Source organism: Streptopelia decaocto, assembly GCF_964273445.1.
Source record: "Streptopelia decaocto genome assembly, chromosome: 4".
Classification (NCBI taxonomy): domain Eukaryota; kingdom Metazoa; phylum Chordata; class Aves; order Columbiformes; family Columbidae; genus Streptopelia; species Streptopelia decaocto.
Genome location: NC_138658.1, coordinates 5,261,329 through 5,284,204, shown reverse-complemented (window position 1 = coordinate 5,284,204; position 22,876 = coordinate 5,261,329). Strand labels below are relative to the sequence as shown.

At 38.4% G+C, this 22,876-nt stretch overlaps 1 protein-coding gene across 5 annotated transcripts in view; it reads right to left on the bottom strand.

The window, feature by feature from the left end:
• BANK1 (B cell scaffold protein with ankyrin repeats 1) overlaps positions 1 to 11,105 on the bottom strand; it is a 128,361-nt gene extending 117,256 nt beyond the window's left edge. For 2 of the 5 annotated variants that reach the window (XM_082052091.1, XM_082052095.1), the window contains exon 1: positions 10,863 to 10,975. The gene's annotated coding sequence lies outside the window, so the exon portion shown is untranslated. Of the gene's footprint in view, positions 1 to 10,648; positions 10,759 to 10,862; positions 10,976 to 11,020 lie in introns of those variants that run through there. The other 3 variants (XM_082052092.1, XM_082052094.1, XM_082052093.1) reach the window with 3 other exon arrangements.
• Between the last annotated feature and the right edge of the window lie 11,771 nt (positions 11,106 to 22,876).

The following is a 22,876-nucleotide window of genomic DNA, read 5'->3' as shown; positions in this document are numbered from 1 at the left end:
AACAGAATCCCTTTAACTTCAAACAACAAAATCTGAAGTTTAATGCAACACTACCTAGTATTGAATACACAGTAACAATGCTTAACTTACCAACTAGAGTTTTTTCCCCTTCATTATTTTCATCTCCCACTGAATATTTATTTGAAGTTACTGCACTTGGAATATAATCCACATTGAGATGAATTTTGTTCCCTTGAAAGTTAATGTAATAGAAACTATCATATCCTGACAAAATTAAGCCATGCTTCAACTACTCCTACTTGGAAACTGACTCAAAGTTAGAAATAAAATGTATTATTAGTTCAGCAATGAGAGACAGTGAGAGAATTTATGCAGTCATCCATAACCTGAAAGGGTTCTTCTGACAAGTAGAACTATTATCTAGTTACTGGCATGTAGTTGCGCAAAAAAGAACATCTCAGGAAACACGCCATCGGAAGCGTTCTCTGAAAAGTCCTGCTGAATCGTATGAGAACTAAACATTTATACAGACCTAAAATTACATTCAGCGCTTTAAAGACAACTGCGAGGCTGATGTGGCCCCTGGTGAGAATGAGCTTGACACCCCTGATCTAAAGAGTCTTAAGTCCATGGTTTTCAAAACCACTACGGTTTGAAAAATGTCTGTTTTCCTTCTGAGACATCTCTACTTTCCCTTTCCCCCATATTCTTCTTACCTTGTAGGATAAAACTATCAGGATAGTTAAGGGTCATAATGCAATGATTAAAAATGGAGAATGAGAAACATAAGGCAATGTGAAAGACCTAGACTCCCATCTTTGCTTGGAGATTTGCAAAACCTTCCTTCTAATATCAAGAAGAATCATTTCCATTTGGGCTGTATGTAGGATGAGAATGGCAAGCACACATACTAGTTCAAATGAGATTTCAGAAACAAAAGACCTTTAATCTCTTGGCCCCTTTGTAACCTTTTCACAAAGATTCAGCCATTCACCTCTTCATATTGCTTGCCCTGATCACTTAAAATTATATAATAAGGAACTACGAAAAAAGTTTCACCAGCACTTCAAAAAAACCCTGCAATTTAACATTTGAAAACAGAATGAGAACATTTAATTCAACACTAGTCAGTGGCCTTAGCATAATAAACTGCCCCCCACGCATCCACAAGGCATCGATTTTCCCAGTCAGTGTACCTGTTATACATCCAGTAAATGTATCTCAAAATGCATCTCTAGATCTTGGTTGCTGGAATTCTGCAAGGCAAATCCCCTGAAGCAAGCAAAATGGGAAGGACAGCAAAAAGCACTTTAGAACTACTTGCAGATAACGGAAAATGTTTTCAAGTCAGTTATGTTGCTTCTCAGAGATGTTCCACTAATGGAATGAAAATTATAAAAGCCTGCTTGTAAACTTCAGAGTGAGATCACAAAGTAGCTAAATTGCTGCAGCACTGTGGCACACCTGTTTCAATTAAAGCAATTATCCTAAAGCATGGGACATTCCTGCCATCACTATATCAGCCACCAGAGCTGCTGCACTACTGTTCTCAAATGCCTATTTAACTAGCACGTAATAAGAACATTTTCATTGTTTATGTACCTTCTGTTACTAATTGCTACATTGTGTGTGAAAACAAGTACTTGCTCTATCTGTATAAAATCAAGCCTACTGTCCTCATCATTATTCCCACTAAGCTCAGTGAGGTCTGGAGGGGGCAAAATTAAGTTCTATGGAGGGGAATGATTTTCCTCCAAATGGGATGAGTTTAGGCTTAATCTTCTAGGCTTTCTCTGTGAAGAAATCCCATTGACCTTCTCTACAATGCCAACAGGAACAGAGAGCCAAATGAGTTTGTGGGGTACCTTTCCACAGCATGGACCTGACCCAGGTAGACTAGAAAGATACCTGACTATCAAACCTGACAAAGCCAACATTATGCCCAAAAAGCTGTTTCTTCTGAAGAGTGATGTGGCCTTATTCCCTGGTTTAGGCCTCTCTGATCTGTCCTGTGAATACATACAGAAGTGTAATGATTATCACAGTATCTTCCCCTGTGGAGGCCTCATCCATCCACAGCTGAATACCTACTGATGGACAGGTGCTCTCACTTCTAATGAGCATGACTAAACACAAACATGGGGTATAAAGGTCAGAACTCAATTCTCTACTTCAAGGTACACCTCCTGCATTACAATCACCGCAATGAGGCAAAATTTTGTGTCATTACACTCACTTCCTTGAGAGCAAATCGCACCTTTGGTAAATTTTAGCAGAATATAGTCAGGTAATTCAGAAATGCTTTAGACAAGAATAAATCATGAAGAGAAAAATATACCATACTGACAGCATAAAGAGCTGAAGTAATACATTACTTTTTTATGACTGCTGTGGAACAAGTCTTTAAGGTCACACAAAAACCTGAAAAGCTGTATCAAGTTTGTATTAATTGATGCTATTTCTACTAGAAGCAACAACCACCTGAAGCTTTCCTTATACTATCACTATAACTACAGTTCTATAAACATGAAAGACTTTTAAAAATTCCAGTTTCAAAATTTCACTCTTATGGTAGACCAAAGTGGGGGTTTTGTTGCTTTTTTTTGTTTTTCACTGCCAGTGTTTCTCTTATCAGGATCTCTCTAGATATGCCCATCCTGATTTATCCCACGGATTTTTTGATTTATGTTCACATTCAAACTGCTTGTTTATATTCAACTTGTTTGCTTTTTCTTCCACTTTCTCTTGCTATTTTCTCTGCCACCTTTCATTCATTTTTACATCAGTTTCTCATGAATTCTCATCTCTAATTCCTTTGAAATAAGAAACATAGAAAACATGCTCTGCAGATATTTATTAGCGCTAGGGGAAACAGTCTCATGAAATCCAGCACATTTGCTTCTATCACAAAAGAATATACCTCAGAAAATTGTGTGTATACAACCAAACAGAAAGCACTGATCTTGCAAACAATAACTTTTTGGGCAAGTTGCTGTGGTTCTAACTGCTGTGATCCAGGAAGGTCACACAGCAGCACTGCTCTATCAAACACAAGGAAAATATCTTACACGTTAGGTAGTGTAATTTATACACCAGGGACTTAGCAGACACATCATCAGACAATCATCATTATACGACAATGTTTTTCAGTAACTATCACCACTTACTGCAATTTCTGCTCAGAGAGATTTCTGTGTTTCCTGCATTTGCAACATGGTCAAATACATCAAATTAACCATGGACAACATCCCAACAGTTCCTAAACTACAGATTATCACTGACACATGAAATCTGTCAGGTAAAACTGTCCTAGAGCAGTCATAGAATCACAGAACAGTTTGTGCTGGAAAGGACCTTTAAAGGACCTAGTCCAACCCTCTGCCATGGGCAGGGACATCTTTCACTAGAGCAGGCTGCTCAAAGTCTTATCCAACCTGACTTAGAGCACTTCCAACAACGGGGAACCCCAGCTTCTCTGGGCAACCTGCTCCAGTGTCTTACCCATACTTCTTTAGGTTTCTAAAACAACTATGTTTCCTTTGCCACAAGTCAGCAGAGTATCCAGGGAGGACTCCTGATAGCCCATAAATCAAATGGTTTTACCTTCTGCTTTTACAGACTGTTTTAAAATAAATTTTTATGTATCTCATTTACCTGAGCATTCATCCAGACATTAAAGGAAGTATAAGAAGCAGCTTCTATTTGATATGTAACATGTCTAAGCTACAAGGCTCTAGAATAAAGTATTCTCTGGTTTCAGCTCATTTATTTTGTCCCTTTCTGACAAATAAGTTACAGTCACAAAAAGCCCCAAACAATAACAACAACAACAAAAACCCAAGACAAACCTCTAATAATTGTTGGACGCTTTATATTTTTGTGTTAACCTTTTCAACAGCATTCATGTTAATGATGCAGGCAGAAGGAAGTAAATGAAGTAGAAAAATCATTACATAAATGTGTAGTTTCATAAAACGAGCAATGACAGAGCTAACAGTGAGTTAGAAACCAAGCTAAGTAAAACATTCAGCAACAACCTTAGTAGACAGCTGACTTCTCTATACTAAACCCACCTCAGCTTCCTCTCTACTGCCTTAAGACAAAGATTCTAGACACTAGCTATATAACAACCTACTTTTACTTCTGCCCATCAGACAGAAAGAAATCAAGTTAGTCACAAGTGCAAGTCTGCCCTTGCATAACTCACCCACAGGACTGCAAAATCAACTGCAATGTCCAAAGACTGTTAAAGCTTACATGAGATCCAAAAGACATTCTTCCAGCAAGCCTATCTCTTCAGTATAACTTAAACACATGCACTTATCTTTCCCCCCCTGCAAAATTCTCAAATTATTACCAGGACTAAATTGGAGAGTTACCTAGGTATCAATTTGGGGACCTCCTCTAGTGGACAGCCCTCATAGAAAGGTTTCAGAATCACACCTATTGTGTGCCACCTGCTAATGCCATAGGATAGACTAGAGTAAGTTCAAAAAAAGCTCCCTTCAATGTACCCTGCATGGCTATCAGGTCGTTAGCACCTACTGCTGGCCTCTACAAATCCCCTTCTGCAGGGAGCGCTATTTCCCAGTGTGGAAGCAGCCTTACAGCATTTGGGAAACTAAGTCCTGAGAGCACTCACTGACTTGACCACAGCCACTCAACACTAAACCATAGTACCGTGATCATGCAGCTAAGCTCCAACTTGGTCTTGTACACTTGTACTAAAGCAGGCTCCTCAAGCAACGCTTTTGAGCATAGCCACTTCCGCTGAATTCATAGCTGGTACAGACTGCAGGGCCACATGGTCCTGTGGTACTTAATGTACTCATAGGTACCTGCATTGGCTAGTTAGGACAAAATGAAACACTTACTAAACTAAGTGCTTATTATGACATTAAAATTCAGTGAAAAGACTTTAACAATATACTAAGAATGGAAAAACCTAGGAAGAAAACAGTATAATCAAGAGTCATTTTCAAAAAATGACAGTTGCTTAAATCTCTTGTGAAACTTCTCATTAATCTGATCTTCCAGTAAGAAACATAAACCCATAAAAAGAAAGGAATTCAAGTTTGGAAACACTCCTCTCAAGACTCCTACTGCTTCAATAAGGACTTAAATCCTTAACTACCATTTATCAAGTACTGGATTGTCTCAGGCAAGCTTTTTTTTTTTCCTAAGTAAGTGTGAAACCTTTGCTCTTTTCAGTGTACTAAACAAAACAAACTGTTTTCTGGAGAGTTATGTACAGTTTGGCAATTTAAATTTCACAGCGTTCATCTGTGATGCAATTGTGGTGCAATAAACAAAATAGTATAACTGACTTTTATAATATTTGAATATGGTCAACGTTCAACCCTTGATTTCTGATAAAAAGGACTAGCTTTTCAAACAAGTCTCCAAAACACACTAAATCCAATGGATGAGCTGTCACAGCTTCAAAAGATGGTTGTCTTTTTATGATATAATTAAAGGCATGTTTTAAATAAGAGGTTGTATACAAAATGAATAATAATGATTACTCTATGTTATCTATAATAAACAGCATATACTTAACAGCATGTGGGAGTACAAAATTTATGGTATACACTACCTACTTGCAAGCTAAAATACAGGAATATGGATTGCCATACTAATGAATTCTATAAATTTCAGTGTTGAAATACAGGCTGCAAGTTTGCCAATGAAACAGAGCTGTTCTAAAACTCTTGTAGAAAACTGTCAAGAAAAATTAAAATGAAACTGTCCTGTATGTACCCTGTAAGGAGAAAAATCTTCTGTTTCCAAACTTATAAACCTAGGATCTGCCTTAAACTTTCACAGAAAGTATCTTTTCTCCAATTCAATCATTACAGACTCTGTTTCATGCATTCAAGGCCAAATTATATTTGGCTTCCTCTAAAATGGTGAATCTTGAACAGTGAAGAGAATTGATAAGGGGAGAAACAGATGTGGAAGTTTTGATGATAAGATTATGGTGTTACAAAAGCAGAATACAAGTATGAAAACCTCAAAAAGTTTGAAACACTGGCAAAATTCCTTCTGATTGTGCTCAGCAACAAGGCATCCTTGGCTAAGTAGAGCTATTCTGACACACACTAGCTGGGGAATTGGCCTTATATTTTTACAGCAATTCCAAAGCATTTTGAAAAGAAATTCCAAGTATTTCAAGGAAGGTAAACAAACAGGCTCTTAAAAAACATGTGGACATTTCCAAACATCTATCCGTGAACTGTCTGTCCCAAATTTCCACAAAAGCTCATTTCCTAAAAATAACGGGAACTACTTGGCACTACATGCTTTTGAAAAGTCTTGGCATCTTTTTTAACATCTGTCATTTACTTACATTTTTGAAGTACATTATCTTCAAGATCAAAAAGGAAGAAGGAAGTTTGCTTTCCTTTTCTAATCGCAGCATACATTACTGTGTACCTCAAGGTTTGAATGCTCCGAATCAGTGCTTAGGCGGTATACTAGTAAAGCACTGTTCTCTGATAAAAGTAGTAACTGAGGATCACTGAATGCTGATATTCCAAGTAGGCTATACTCAGACAGTAACTGTATTTCCTATAGATATGTTAATTCTCATTTATCATAAAAGTAATTTCCAGATACTGCTAAATTGAATTGTACTAAGTTTGTCTTTAATAGTGTTTAATATTTTGCAATAATTAAGAGTCTTGAGTTGACAAATGGTCCTACACTAAAAATGACTGCTTCTCGCCCCTAAGCTTACAAGCAGTGAACCACAGCCACAAACTGTAGCTATTTATAAGTACCTGTATAAAGTTTCAAGTCACTTACCGTTGTTAAGCATGTGATCGGAAAGTAAAAGGTTGCTTTCCAAACTCCGCTACACCTCTGCTTGAACCGTATCAGTGTCAAATGTGTAAGCCTTAACTTACTTAATTGCACAAAGATTCATAGAAAGATTGAAAAACAAAGTAATGATGGGACTGCTTGAGACCAGTATGCTTTAACTGTCAGGCCCATGATAGCATAAATTAAATTCTGTGGCTTAATACAAAGTCTTGCTTTCTTACTATGCAGGGAGCCAATGAACACTAAATAATGAATATTATCACATAAAATAGATCCCAGTTTAAACTTTAAATCTTGGTATTCATGGTTCTCTTCTTATCTTCACAACAGTTTCAAATTTCCTAGATATATAAAATACTCTTCTGAACCTATTACTACTTTTGTTTACATTTAATAAAACCTAGCTGTTTATCACGGCTCATGTTGTAATAGTCTCAATTTATACAAAAAGTCAGTGCAACTTTACTTTTTCAATGATAGCCAGAAATGACTGGACCTCCCAGAAGGATAGAACTATACCACAAGCTACTGCTGCTGTTCACATTCTGGCACTTATGCTTATTAGAGGAGTCAAAACATTCTTTATTATCTACCTTATAAAGGAGTATATAAGCTAACCAAATGATCAAAGACCAGCTTCGAGAGATATACAATCAAGAAAACAGTGACACCGCAGTTCTCAAGTGCCTGGACACAAACATTATTCTTTTCAGAAACTGAGATCATTATGCTTTCTTTCACCTTTACCATGCAATCAGTGATTCAATTTTCCAAATGTGGGTGGTCAGTTGCTTATATGCAAACCTCGGTAATCACTGCTTGCAAGAGAAGGGAGACCAGAGAGGATTAGCATAAGGAAAGCATTGTCTCAGGATCAACTTTTGAATCTGAATCAACAACCCAACACTTCTGAAGACAAATTAGAGTTTTATGTTAATTATAAGGTACCTGAGTTTCAAAGCTTAATGGATTCAATTTTTCTTTTTCCTCATAGAATGTTTTTTTAAAAATATAAAATTCTAGTTTCTAGTCAGCAGACTTGCATGGAAATGTTGCATCTGGAGTACACATCAGAATAACTTCTTTATCCATGGTGAAGATCTCCATTAAGGAGATAGATTTCAGCTTTAAGATATCTGAGTATTATACTTTTGTTTCCCGCTGCAGAAATATAAAAATGTTGCATTAATAATAAAAAATAGGAACTTATTTTCAGAATAATTAGATTGTAAGATGACAGCAGCTTCTGCAGTATGGGCTTCTTTGATACTCAAATTACTAATATATTATTAGTGGTAATATTATTCATATTATGTTATTGCTGAACCTACTTCAAAACTCCACCACTAGACCCCTTAGATTTTGAAAGAAATCATGGTATGAGACCTATTTTGTCCCTAAAAGTGAGTTCAAGTGATCCCTAATTCTTGAGAAAAAACAAAAATCAAGTATTATTTGTGTATATTCACTGTCTAGATTCCCTCACAGAACATCTGTCATGTAAACTGTCCCAGGAACATTTGGAGGCACAGAAAGGTCCATCATGTAAATAAAGAGCACACAGTGGAAGATCTCAGTGATGGTATTTATGTTCATGACTGCAGAGAGGTGTGATAACTCAAACGCAGCACAGCCATTAACAAGTTATCCGTCAGTGCCTCCCATTTCAAGTGAGGACAGATGTCATCAAGGATCATGCATTACAGATGTTTTTTCTCTACAAGGTGCAGCATGTCTAGTGGAATTTGCATAAAGAAGTTCGTCTAGGCCAGGTTTTCCTTCAGAGTACTGACAAGTAACAACGCTGTCCCTCCCATCAAGTATCCCAGTTTTCAGATTAGAGCTAGACTAGGCCTTGGGCAATCCACCCAAAGCAACTTCAATACCTCGTAAGTGTCCCATCAGGAGAAAACAGACCTATTTTCACTGTGGAAATAAAGGTTTGGTGCTGTGGTAAAACTGCAATAGACGGGTCTATTCATGGATGTTCCAGGTGGATGAGGCTTGTGCAGAGAAATATATGAAACAATAACAGCGATAAATGATGACAGAGTAGAAGGTCAGCATAATTACTGCTTGCTGAACCTACACTTACTTGTTTCCCTGCCAATTCTCAATACCACATATGTGGAACTAGCTGAAAGCAACTGGGAAACTGGCCATCCCTCTTTGGTGCTCTTAGGTATTTGCTCAGCAATTACTCTAGCAATTCACATGGGCACTCAAGATTTGACTGCCTTTATTCACCAAAGCCAAACTTTAAAGATGTCCCCAGGTCATGCACAATTGTATACTGTTGTTTAGATACAATGATCAGTAAGCAAACATCTAATTATCAGAATACAACTGACTGTTCACGCCTAGGAATATCTGCTTGCACAGTAACTGAGACAGTACATGCACATTTTGTAATGCTATTAAACATGCCATGCACACTACTTTTTTCTTTAAAGAAGCTTGCAATAATGCAAGTCCAGTCCAGATAGAAAATCCTGTCTGTCAAAGGCTAGATACTAGTAAAATAACTATATCCATTCTGCAACAAGCCTTGGGTTGAAAGCAAAGCAGTCTTGAGTTTTGATATTTTATCTACAACTAACTTATTACACAACATCTAGGAGAGTCACTTTGCCTTTCTTCTCTAGTGTTTCCATCTGTATAATGACAGTAGTAGGTAGAGGTGGCTTACAATGCTAATGCCATTAGAATGCTGCATTTTATAATTAATATATGATATGGTTACTTTGATGTTATAAAGTGATATTAAACTTTAGGTATTCTGAAAAAAAAAACCCAACCTGTCTTGACATCTTAAGTAGTCATTTAAAATGGTGAGCCAGAACAGTAAACTAAAGTATTGAGCCACCTTTGCAGAGTCAGGCCTTCAGTTATCTCCTTCTCAATTCCTCATTCATAAAATGAGGAAATAAGTAACTGTCCTGACTAATAGAAGACTTGCAAAGATAAAGTTGAGCACCCTGCTGCAAGCAAGTCAAACCTCTGGCATCTGGCTGCACATCTTCCAATTCTCCTTTATTGAGCGATCAGCTTTGTAGTCACTGGTTTGACTTAAGTGTTCCTCAGCTTTGCAAATGTACATGAAGAAACTGGGAGCAGTAAATACACAGTATTTCAGTGAATAAGGAAACATAACTGGGAAGAATGAACACAGGGACCAGGAGTGAAGCGTTTCTGGTCCAGATTCAGGACTGCGTCTCACTTACATGAGACCTTTGTAAGTCATCTTACCTTCTCATCAATTTTCTCCAACAATATAGGGCATGAAAATACACTACATTACTACCAGTGGAGTAACAAAATATACACTAACAGTTTTGAGGCACACAGATAATGTGACAAACACCAATGAAAACATAAATCAGGAAATGAATATTTCTGTGTAAAGTCTAGCAGTGTTTTTCTGTACAGTGTAAAATAAGACTAGATGCCATACTGAACACTGAGACTGAAAAAGGATGATCACTTTTTAATTAATAACACAGGTATAATTAGCCAATTAAGACTATCCCAGAGTGGGTATACATGTAGGCCAAATTAACATTACTCATGAAACTTTTATTCCTTCATTTCTTAACCTTTTGGTGCCAGACTTCCCTCTCTTCAGAAAAATTGCATTATGCACTTCAAGACAATAACAGATGAATCGAACCTACTTGCAACTGACGAGAAGTTATCTAAAGCTGTCCTGAGGTGCTACGAGCAGTCACCTCAATAAAAGCTCTGGCATGATTTGTCATGAAAAGTGCAAAACTGTAACATGAGTTGAAATATCAAAAGGAAAAAAAAAAGTTTTTTGGACTAGCAATGCTAACAGGGCATGCACCCAATAAGCAGAGAATACCTCATATAGGTTTCTCCACTCTTCATAACACTTGGAGGACTACCTAGGGAGACAAAGGCAAAAGCAGCGCATCCCATTTCTCCACAGGAACCCCCACACACAGCAGCGCCTCCATCCAACAGCCCCTCGGGTACCCGCGGGCAGCCCTTCAGAAAAACCGCCACAAAAACCGTTCCGGCAGCAAAGCCCTAAAAAAAAAAACAACTCTCCTCACCCACGACGCCTACCCGCGTACGGCGTTACCCCCGTCAAGGGAAAGGACTCCGCTTGCCCTCCGGCTGCAACATGGCGGCCGCGGCTCTTCGCACCAACGGCCACTTCCAACGGCCGCCGCGCGCGCCCGCCCTCACACCCGCGCCGCCCCTCACAGACCTGCCGGGCGCACGATGGCGCCGCCGCCGCCGCGTCCGCTCGCTCGCTCTCTCCCTGGGGACAGACGGCGCTGTCCCGTCTGGTGAAGTCGCCGCCGCCGGTCCGGAAGCGTGGGGCCGCTCCCGGTTCCTTCCGGCCGTGGGGTTTCGCCGCCCGTTCCCGCGGTGCCGTATACCCCCATCCTGCTCGCCTCAGGTGTTACCATCACATGAGCACACCACAGCGTTACAGAAGGTAACCAAAAACAAGCAATCCACGCACTTTGACTGTTTTATTAGGGTTCTACTACACAGTGCTTCAAGCTATAGAATAGCAACGAAGATGATGAAGGGAGTGGAGCATCTCCCGTGTGAGGAAAGGCTGAGGGAGCTGGGGCACTTGAGCTTGTTTACAAATATATAAAGGGTGAGTGTCAGGAGGATGGAGCCAGGCTCTTCTCTGTGACAACCAACGGTAGGACAAGGGGTAATGGGTTCAAACTGAAACACAAGAGGTTCCACTTAAATTTGAGAAGAAACTTGTTTGGGGTGAGGGTGGCAGAGCCTGGCCCAGGCTGCCCAGGGAGGTTGTGGAGTCTCCTTCTGTGCAGACATTCCAACCCGCCTGGACACCTTCCTGTGTAACCTCATCTGGGTGTTCCTGCTCCATGGAGGGATTGCACTGGATGAGCTTTCCAGGTCCCTTCCAATCCCTGACATTCTGTGCTTCTGTGTAATACTATGAAACACCATTTTCCATCGCAGATGGCGTATATGGCTCAACCTTTTTCGTCGCTACAGGATTCCGTGGCTTCCATGTAATCATTGGATCCTCCTTCGTATCAGCCTGTCTCCTGCGACTAATTACATTCCACTTTACATCAAACCACCATTTTGGATTCGAAGCAGCAGCCTAATACCAACGTTTTGTAGACGTCGTCTGATTATTCCTCTATGTAACTATCTATTGATGAGGATCCTGCTCTTCTAGCATATTAATTACAATCAACTTACAATCCTTAAAATCTGGTGTAACCCCAGAGAAGAGCAATTAACATAATCACATTCATACTCACCTTATCCCTCATTTTATGTATCCTCCTAACCACATTAAACTACTGGCTCATCAGGAGGCATTGGTCACGGTAACATCTTGCAAGTTCAGAATAAAGGCCAGACCCACAAGAAGCTGGAGTTACCCCTTAAAATAGGATTACAGGAAAACTGGATGTACCTTCTGGAAGAAAAAAAAGCGTTAAGTTGGTTTCGAAAGGGAGTAAAGCTTCTCTGACTGCACTTCACGTGTGGTTGTATGCTTCTCACTCATTTGAACTTCTGTGTTCCTCTTCCCTTCCAGAACTTCAATGCTTTGCAGCTGATTCTAGTGAAATTCGTCAAAGGTTTTAAGAATCTCAAAGGTGAAGTTGCTAAGTATCAATTTCAGGAGTGTGGGTGTCCAAACTGGAGGAGACAAATGCTCAGCTCTGCCTGAACCGAAGGAAAGGTTGCAAAGTGAATTCAAGCGGTATTAAAGGAAAAGCCACACAGAGGCAGTCTTTATAGACAGCATGACAAAACCTTCACAGTTTGCAATCAACCACAAACCACAAATCTGCGGGAGGCTGGACTTCAGTCAAAGAACTGCTTCTGTAAAGCCCTTGCACGCTGCAGGGACTGTGTCCAACTGAAGTACATGAAAAATGGAACCATCGTGAGCTGTTCCTGTTTCTGTCAGTACACAGGTAGATACTTGGTTTTCATTTGGTATGTGTTTTGGATGTTTTTTTGTGCTTTTGATACATATACACAGGGAAAATCCAGGCTAGATCCAAGCATGTCAGTCTACATGTGCATCGGGAAGAGCCTGGAATAACTCCCCTTGTTCTTTTCTGCTCGTTTTACCCTTCAGATTTCGTTCATTGAATGACAGGTATCTGGGCATTACCTCATTCTAATACTGTACTTTTGGACACGGGGATCGCAGCATTAGAGTGTCAGTAGTACTGAGTCATGAGCAAGATGAACAGGAAGGGGATTATTATAATAGAGGAAGCAATATGTCAGAGATAAAACATTTGGAAATATTGTATCTAACTATTTTGCCCAGGCAATAATGACTGCTGCTTCTAAAAGATGGGTTAGATAATGAGGTTGGATGAGGTTGGGATGATGTAGCAGTTAGAACTGTGATGATCTTCACTTTAGAAATAAGAATTCATAAAAAGAAAAAAAGATCATGAAGTATAAATGTATTTAAATATAAAAATAACTAAAATGGAACTTGGAACTCTGTCATTCCAGTAAAAACAAAACAATATTAGGAGTTTTTCCTGGGTGCTAGGATGAGGGACAAAATGGGAATGTGATAGGCCAGTTATTTACATTTTGAGAGGAAAGTGAGCCAGCACTGTGGAAATGTGTCCTAAAAGGAAGAATAAGATTTGTTCTACTTGTATTTTAAGCCAAACAACAGACAGTGATACTGGTTTGTCCAGGATGATGAGAACACTGGGGGTAACGGTGAGCATGGCACTGGTTTCTTACTATTTGCAACTCCAGACAGGATTAGACATAGCAAGGCCTACAGCCAGCAGCCTTATTTCTAAGAAAAAAACAACTGATTTTTCTAACTGCAGGATTATTGCCATCAATTTATACTTCTTCCTCTACCAGCCCAGTCATGAAGGTTTTCACTGGTGAGGTGCAATGTCTGCATATGACTACATGTCACTGCCAATGCCATTTCCAACAAAGACTCTTGCTGACAAACTTAAGTTTGCTGTGAAGTTTTTCATGTCAAGGTCTTCTCTACAGACTCAGCAGAAAAATTATGTTTCCTCCATTCTTCCACCTCTCAATGATGGCACTTTATATATATAATAAAATCAAGGAATTTGTAATTCATGCTGGAGGTGTAAGAACACTCACCATTTCTAGGCAAGGAAAAACTAGTTAAATTATTAAGCAGCCTCAGTGCTTGTCATGAAGCTGTGCTATACTAGAGGAAAAACAAACAAAAAATCCATGTTAAAACATGAAAAATGTGTTTTGGGAATGATGTCAGTGTTGTGTTCAAGCTGATTGTTTCCTACAGGTCTGCTAAGGTTTGAACAACTTTTTGTCTGTTAAAGAGCTTGAAGTGGTCTTGAAATATTTATTCACAGTTAATTATTAACTCTTAATTTTACTTGCAGCTTTCATTGTTAAATCCACTGATAATATTGCTAGGTTATTCTACAAAAGAGCTAATATTGCAATAATCACTAGTACAAGCAGTTGGGAGTATTGCATTTCAGATGATGCTGTTTGTTTTTGTGTTTTAGCAGGGGTTTGCATATACGTGGGGTTTTTTTTAGATTCATGCTGTGGTCATGTTAGTTTATCTGCCCATGTGAACCAGTACTTTGTTTCATTATTGCATGTTCCTATAGGGATTAACATGGATTTAGCTGAGTGTCCCCTCCTCTTGCCTAGTGGGAAAAAAGGAGAAACTAAGTACAAGATATATTTCCAAAAATTGGTTAAGCCTTATGGAGAGATATCAAAGAATTAAAAGTGTTACTCAGTTTGTATGTTAGCTTTCAGGGAAGCAAGAAAGTAGTGCTTCTGGCCTTCCTTTTGTTACTTAAATTCACACCCACTAAAATAGTAATAAAGCAGATCTAGAAGGGAACATGAGTCCAACAGAAAATGTTACTGTACACAGTAACACTGCCAGTGAAGGAAAAAATGGGTCCAGTGAGACAAATCTAATAGCTTCTTTCTCTAGTACCATTATGTTTCAATTGGTTAATGACAGAGATGAAATAAAAGAGAATATAAAAAAGGTGGCCTGGAACATAAAAGTATTGCCAGCATGTCATAAAAATTATTTGTGTCATTCTTTAATTTCATTCTTACATTAAAAAAAAGCCCACAACTATTTCCTCCCATAGCATTCTTTGTGGTCACAACAGAGTTTTATATAGTTTTGAAGAAACTTCAGATACATTATACATCTGTATGGATTTAAAAATAAGGTCTCTTTACAGGTAAACCAGAGAGCAGGAATGAATTTCCCCCCTCCCATCTATGGAATATAATTTCATGTAGAATTGCCTGTTACTGTGCTTTAAGGTCACATTAATTCTCAAGATTTTGCATAACGAATTGGGTGACATTTAAGCCTTCAGTGGTAACAAAATGAATTAATCATATTGTGATTAGAAACCAGTTCAAATACTGTTTACAGCATCAGAAAGCCAATGTCACAATATAATGCTATATAGCAGGCTACTCTTACATACTTAGAAAGGTGATACCTCATGTGTCTTGTCTATGTCTTACAGTAATTGTTGATAAATATGATGCTTAATGCCTACCATCACGGTTGTTTTATACATTTATTTGAAAATTTGTGTTGAAGAACCACACCACTAGTAAATCACTTGATGCAGCACCCAAAAGGATGTTCTTAGAAAAACTTAGACTGGATTGATTTGGACTCAAATCCCATTGAATAGACAATAGAGTAACTCATGGATTATAAGTAGAGTTTGGTTATAAATGAACTGCTGGTTTGTCTTGCCATATGCAACCCACAAAGAAAGGAATGACCAGAAAGACAATAACTGGTTGTTCAAGTCAGTTCAAACCCCCAATAGCAGAATACTGTGTTTCTTCAGTTCCACTGAAAACATCACTGGATGCCAACATACTGATTTTTTCAGTCCTAGATTACTCATTGTCTTTGGGTTGTATTCTTGGCTGATGCAAGTTAAACTTTTTCCCTCTCCACTCTCCTCATAGTCCATGGACACACTTTTCTATGCTTCATTCTTCCTTTGTATCATATTATATATTCTTTTCAAATTAGTGAAATATCTGCCAGTGTGTCTAGCAAAGCAGCGACTGCCTGAACCACACAGCAGTAATGCTTGGCTCCTCTTTAAAATTCCTTGTTGAGAATGGTCTGGAAAGTAGAGATAGGGGACACTTTAATTGCATTTTTGAAAAATAGCAAATGCATGTGTTGCAAGCAGGGAAGGACTAGTTGAAGACAATTTAACAGGATTGTAGCAACATGAGGATATTTAAAGCCAATGAGGCTTTTGACTTCATGATTTAGGATTGCAAAGAGATATTTCCAATAACGAAACAAGAGCAAAGGTAATGTGCATTTCTCAGCCAATAGTCTGCACTCGCTTCTTATTGATCATATGTGCCTGAGAGACTATTGTGACATAATTTTCTTCTCAGTAGCCATGTAGCATTATGCAGCCCTGATATCTGATTTGTTGAGAACTATTTGTAATTTTGCAGAATGTAATTATTATACTGTAATGGTTTGTTAATAGTTGATTTACAGCCTCCCCCTCTTAATTTAGTAAGGCTTATCCATTTGACCACTGACCATAGAATTAATTTAATCCAGATTGAAATAATTATTCTTCAAGTAACAAATATGACACAAGCAGTATGAAGAAACCAACAGCATGTCTATTAAGGAACATTTTCTAATAGCATGAAGTTTAAGTACTTTGTGGTAGTTTTCAAAGGCAACTTGTCAGGTGGCAAGTGAATTATAAAGAACCTTTCACTGGAATGATCTTATTCACTTCTTAATTGGAGTTACTCAAAACCAGGTTGTACAAAACACTTCAAAATGAACAGCATAGTCCTGTCAGAACAGAAGAAATAGACCATGTGACCTAAGAGGTTTTTTTGCTAAAATTACTGTCTAATTTGCCAATATTTTACTTTTCAGCTAATGAGAAAATCTAACAGTTCCTGTTGCAGAAGCAATTTCAGCATACATTACATTGCTATTTGCCTGCAGTTACTGACTTATAAAGATACAGCTCCTTTTCCTCTTTGCCTCAGCTTTAGGTTTCACAGAGCTTTTTTAAAGCTTTTTTTGGAATGGTTGAAATAGATGTGTTTGGTTTTTTTTTCTCAGTGTCTTTTTTCCTCTTACTAATTTAATATCAGAGAAAAAAAACTTCGTAGCCTAAGTCATCATGCAAAAACTGTCATTAGAGTCCTATGAAGAAAAACATATGAGGTTATTTAAAATACTTAGTGATGAAAATTTATAGAACAGAAACAAAAGATTAGCAGCAGAGATTTAAAAAAAATAGAAACAGTTCACCACTACAGTGGACAGTTTGCAAGATTAAGAAATAATATTTCAAAATTCAAATAGAGGTGGGTTTGGATTGCTGTATTTCAGAGTTCTGTGGTAACTATCTGCTAATTCATACACTGTAATATTCTAAAATTGTATTATACAAGAAACAGATGATTATAAAGAAATTCATTGAAGTGTAATTACTGTAATCTTCAAAATATCTGCCAAGAGCTAGTTGGTAATCCTAGTTATTGAGCTACAAATTGTGAAGGAAAAATATGCTATGATTTTAGACTAGCCAAGTTTAATGTTCTATTTGATAACACCTCAGTCTACTCATAATAATGTCTCTCAAAAGCCCTTCCATCCCTAGATTCAATTCTGAGAGATAACTTTAGTTGTACGTACTACACGAACTGGTTTTGTGTTTACTAGGTAGAGACAGAGAAAGCTGTCTTGTGAATTCTGATCTTCTACCTCACTATCTCACCACATACAAGCCACCATACATCCAGATGCATCACAAGGATTAATTAGTTTTATTATCTCCTTGCCCTCATGTGATTGGAAAATATTTATTATCTCTGTGCACTAAATCTCTGTTGAAGCTGGATTATTTCAGTACTTCAGGAAAAAAGAGGCGAACAGTTTTTTAGGAGTGGAGAATGTGGAAATTACCTCCCCGGCACCTGAGGCAGGAGGGAGGGCTTGACTGATCTTCCTGGCATCTTGTCTACTTTGTTTTATGCATGAAAGTGGCATAAAAGAGACTGAGGTGTAAGAGGCACTGACTTTTTAAATTTTTTTTTTTTCACTATGTAGCCTGGTATCACTATTTTAGGTCTTGCAGCTTGATAGAGAAGTGAAGAAAATACAGATTTTTTAGGCTTTGCGGCCTGATAGACATGAGGGCAAATATAGCATTGAAAGCAACTGTTAAGAGTTGCATGTTCAGCATACACAGTATGCGTTTTTTGATTTTTACTTTTTAAAGTGCTCATAAGTAGGTGGGTGCTTGGAAAACAGGACAGCGTTATGAGAAGGACTGCTAATATTAAACATGCTACAAAAGCAATAGCTTTTCATTAACTTATATTTCAAAAATTACTTTTTTCTTCCTCTATTTTATAGGACTCTTGTGGCATATTACCACAATCAGGTTTTTTTACGTCCAGTTTGGAAACCCCTTATTGTTAAATCATTTCCTTCCCTTTTTATAAATTTCTTTTTCTCACAGTATCTGTTCCTCTATGGGTAAATTAGCCCATATCCAAGAAGTGGCCTGATCATTTTTAAAAGCCCATCAGGAGAGAGGGAGAGATGCTCGGTCAGTAATGCTGTTGCACATTCAGCCTCTTGTAACAAACAGAACCTGGTGGAACCTGACATTTCTGAGAGTTATGATGCTCTGGATAGCACTGAACCATTTTGGAGGGTACATAGTAACATCTTAATATAGTTTTTATTGGAAAATAAAAGCAAGATAATTTTCTGTCTGAATATATAATGTATGGATGATTGCTTTTGAGACACTGATACATAAATTATAGATAGCCTTTCAGATTCTGCACTATGTATTATTAATTAAAAACTGAAGTTTTTCATCTATATCCAAGTTACACCCTGATATCTAGGTCACTGGAGAACATATTATAGTGTTGGAGACTATATAACCCAGGCAGAATGCAATAAAATGCTGCCTTTTTGTTGTTTATGGGTAGCATTTCAGTACACAAAATGCCTAGAAACTTCTCCTATTACAGTGGACAGCAGATTTTTTGCTTTATGAAGAGGAGGCGTGAACAAGAATGAAGCTGATGTTATATTTTCCTTCTCTCACACACACACAAATGAATAAATACTTGTATCATGCTTTGCCTGGATTATATAATTTCCCACATGGCACAGCATGCTCTAGGAGATTTCTCTTTCTGTCCCTTGCTTCCTCTTCCCAACCCCTCTCTTTACAACAGATTTTAATATTGTTTGATGGGTGATTAGATTTTCTCACCTGCAGATTCAGAGGGCAAATGATGAATCTATCAGAATTACCTGCTATTCTTAATAGCTGAGCTTCTAAAGCAGGGGTGTCAAACTCATTTTCACCTGGGCACCACGTCAGCCTTGCACTTGCCTTCGAGTCAAATCAAAGAGATACAACCTGACCAAGCCAGAGTCAGCAGCAATTCCTTCTGTGTTATAGTGGAAACAGCCAGTCATAGACGGCTGAGATGTTGGTTAGTGACTGTAGATTCATATTGAAGAATGTACTCAGGGAATGTCCATTACTTATTTCTTGTAATCTAAGGAACATGTGCTCTAAATGACAAATAGCCCTGAATTTGTTGTGTAAGGCAAAATGCAATAAAAACTAATATCTGGCACATGTCTACAATCACAAATTTAACAGGAATCAGAATCAGAGTATGTCTGCCTGATTCTGCATTTAACTTTTTTTTTTTTTTTTTTACTGGTTTTACATGGAGACCTACAGGTGGTTGCATGTTTGTTTACATCCTATGAATCAGTTGTAACTTCTACGGTAATACATGTTTTTGTAGTTTTTTGGTTTTGCTGGCAGAATTGTTCATGCTGCGACCTTTACACACAAGAGCTATAAATCTCATGGGAAAGGCAGACAACAGAAACGAAAGAAAATGCAAGCTGCAAAGAACAGGCTAGATTGAGAGCTTCACACATCCTATAGCTCCTGCACTGGAAAAAGAGGAATCATTCTTTGAGGAGTGGACCTCCTTCAAAACCTAAACAGGTCGGAGGTGTGTATTGTCTCACAAACTGGATCTTGTCACAGCTTCCTTAAGCAAAGTTCCCAAAGACTCTGGGGGAATTAGCACAGTAAGACTCAACTCTCCAAAATGCATACGTCATAAATTAAAATAAAAATTGATGTCTTTAAGGATTTCACACCGGGAAACTCATCTCAGGCAGTAAGAGTAACAACCATTGATTTTCTTTTAGTGATGAGAAGGTAAAATGGATGTTATCTGCTGATAGTCCAAACAATTTTTCTCTCATCATGTAGCACTCTTGTGCTCGGAGGTAGCTGCCTCACAGAGCTCCTCATTAGAGGCAGGCATCTTGTGTATGAATTGGAGTCCAGCCACCAAACAGCCCTCAAGTGAATATTTGAATGAGTTATTTTCTGATGAATAATCTCCCTGCTTTTCATTGCAGACTAAATGAAAATGGAAGGGAGGGTTTGGAGGGGGGGGGATGAATCTATTGGATTGTAGTGGGGTAGCTGCTAGGATTTATAGGTTGCTTGGCTTCATTTTCCTTAGAAAAGGAGCTGATTCAGCAGTTGCAGTTGTGGTTTTTCAAATGGAGGACTGCCCATGCAATCAGCACAGTCAGAGCAATGTAATCACCCTGTAATGCTACTTCAATTGACTTTTAACTTTGACTCGCAATGTACCCACGTGTTTGGCTGCTTTGCAGTGGTTGACAACAGGAGTGCCCTAATTATGCAAAAAAAGCATGATTTCCAAGGCCTCCACAGACCAAGCACAATAGTTATCTCCATTCCTCACTACTCCCCTCCCCTCTGTGTTGCCTTCTTTGCTGCTCACTCCTTCCCACGCCTTTTATAAGAACTGGTAGATCATGGCCAACCAGTGTTGGCTTACCCCGAGTGTTGTGGTGCATTGCAGCCTTTGAACAGCTCGGGGCAGAGGGGCATGGTATGTGCTATGCCAAAGTGAAAAAGGATGTGGTATTGTACAGGACAGGAAACCACTGACCTTTTTCTATTTCAGGCTCTGGGAAGCCCACTTTGCCAGAGGCCGTTCTCCTCATAACCTGCAAGTAACCCTGACAGGCACCATGATTCAGAAGTACACCACTGAGTCACTCACCAAAAGTGACTTGCATTAAATACTTCTCTTGCAGTTTGTACATAAGCAGGGTTGTATCAAGGTCAAAAGCTGTGCAGACCTGAAGACTGATGGAAACACATCCAAAGTTACAATACATACAAATAAAAGCTTTGGAAGTGAGATTGAATCTGGGATATTGTGTTTAGGTCAACAGATATAGATGATGGAAGGTATCAGCTTTATTTCAAAATTCTAATGCTGACTACCAGCAGGGGCAATGTTCTGAACTGGATGTACAAGAAGTCAAATACAGAATTACAGTACCTTTTTTTCGTGCTTCTCCGAGCTCCAGGGAGGATAGAAGTTAGCTTTTCTCCCTTACCAATAATACATCATACCTTGTTTCATCAGTTTATGTATGCAGGAATGTATATGTGTATTTTTGCAAGTAAGAGTCTTGTAGTGGAGCCATATCTGTCACCCACATAGTTCAGTATCCTGTAAGTGAACAGTTTATGCAATTTACAGTCTCTTGCGCAGAGTTTTATGATGCATGTGCTGATGCAAAATCAAAAGATACAGACAATGCTGACTTTCCCATCATGTTCCCATGCTTCAGAATAAATTGTGCTGTGCTCTCTGTTAGTACAGTGCAGTTCTGTGGGGCTTGCCTTTTAAATATACTGTTTCAAAACAGGTTTTTTGGAAATAACTATTGTGGCAGCAGGATGCCGAATGGTGTGTGGGCTGTGTGAAAGTGGCTCAGAGATGTGAAACTCCAGCATCATAGCTCACAGGGATTATTGGACACCAAGCAAGTAATGCCGTGAAAGCTACAAAGTGAAGGCAGACAGTTGCTGACTTTTATGGTGTAGAAAACAAACAATTGTTCCTCTGAGCCCTTTTGCTCATCATGTTTTTGCAGAATAGGGAAGATGAGACATGATGCGCAGCAACTGTATGCAATGTTGTATATTTGAAATCCTCAAAGCTAGAGCCAGGTGTTTATGACAATGACAGTGTGCACCATCATTCTAATTTTGGTCATAAACACCTGGCTCTAGCTTTGATTTATGTATACTTGTGGATACTTCATAGATGTGGTGTACGTACACACACAGGATTTTTGGTTACATGTACTGATTTTATGTGTCTCCTGTTTGTGTCTAAAATTTGGAGAGGAAAACAATTTTGGGTTAAGCATTTAGAATTACGAATATGGTAGATGATTATGTTTAAGTAGAGATCTAAAAATGAGAATACATGAATGCTATAAATATTGGCCATATTTTTAAATGAATACACATAGCACTCCTTCCCACATCCAAAGCTGCCACCTTATAATTGGAAAGAGAAGTGATATCTTTATGAAGCACACACATACATCTCCTTTGCTGAGTTACCTCCTTATTCATTGCAGACTGTATTCTCTCCACTTTCCAATTAAACTGTAGGGGAAAACTCCTATATTTTTAAAATACAACAAGCATGTTCACATTATCAGTAGGTTGTAATGGAACCCAGCAGATGTTCCTATCAGTGAAACATTGCATCTTGGTTGGATATTCTTGATAAATAGTAAAAATACATGCAAACACAATTTGATGTCAAAACATAGCAGCACATTGAAATGCTTAGGTCACAAGTGGTCTGAGAGGTTTAGATTTTAAGAGCTGATCTCTCTAACTTAGAGTTAAACTCCAACCTGAGTCCCGAGCTACTGGTACAATTTGTAATGAGAAACTACAGCAGGCCTCGGGAGACAATTGGTTTATTTCAACACTGCAGGTAACAAAGAATATTAAATTGAAGCTCCAAGTTACTAAGTTTTAAAATTAACTTCTCGCTGTTTTTTTTTAAATTTGAAAAATGCTGCTTTTAATTTAAGTGGGTTACATGGCTGTAGCAAGGCAGGTGAATACAGAACGTAACT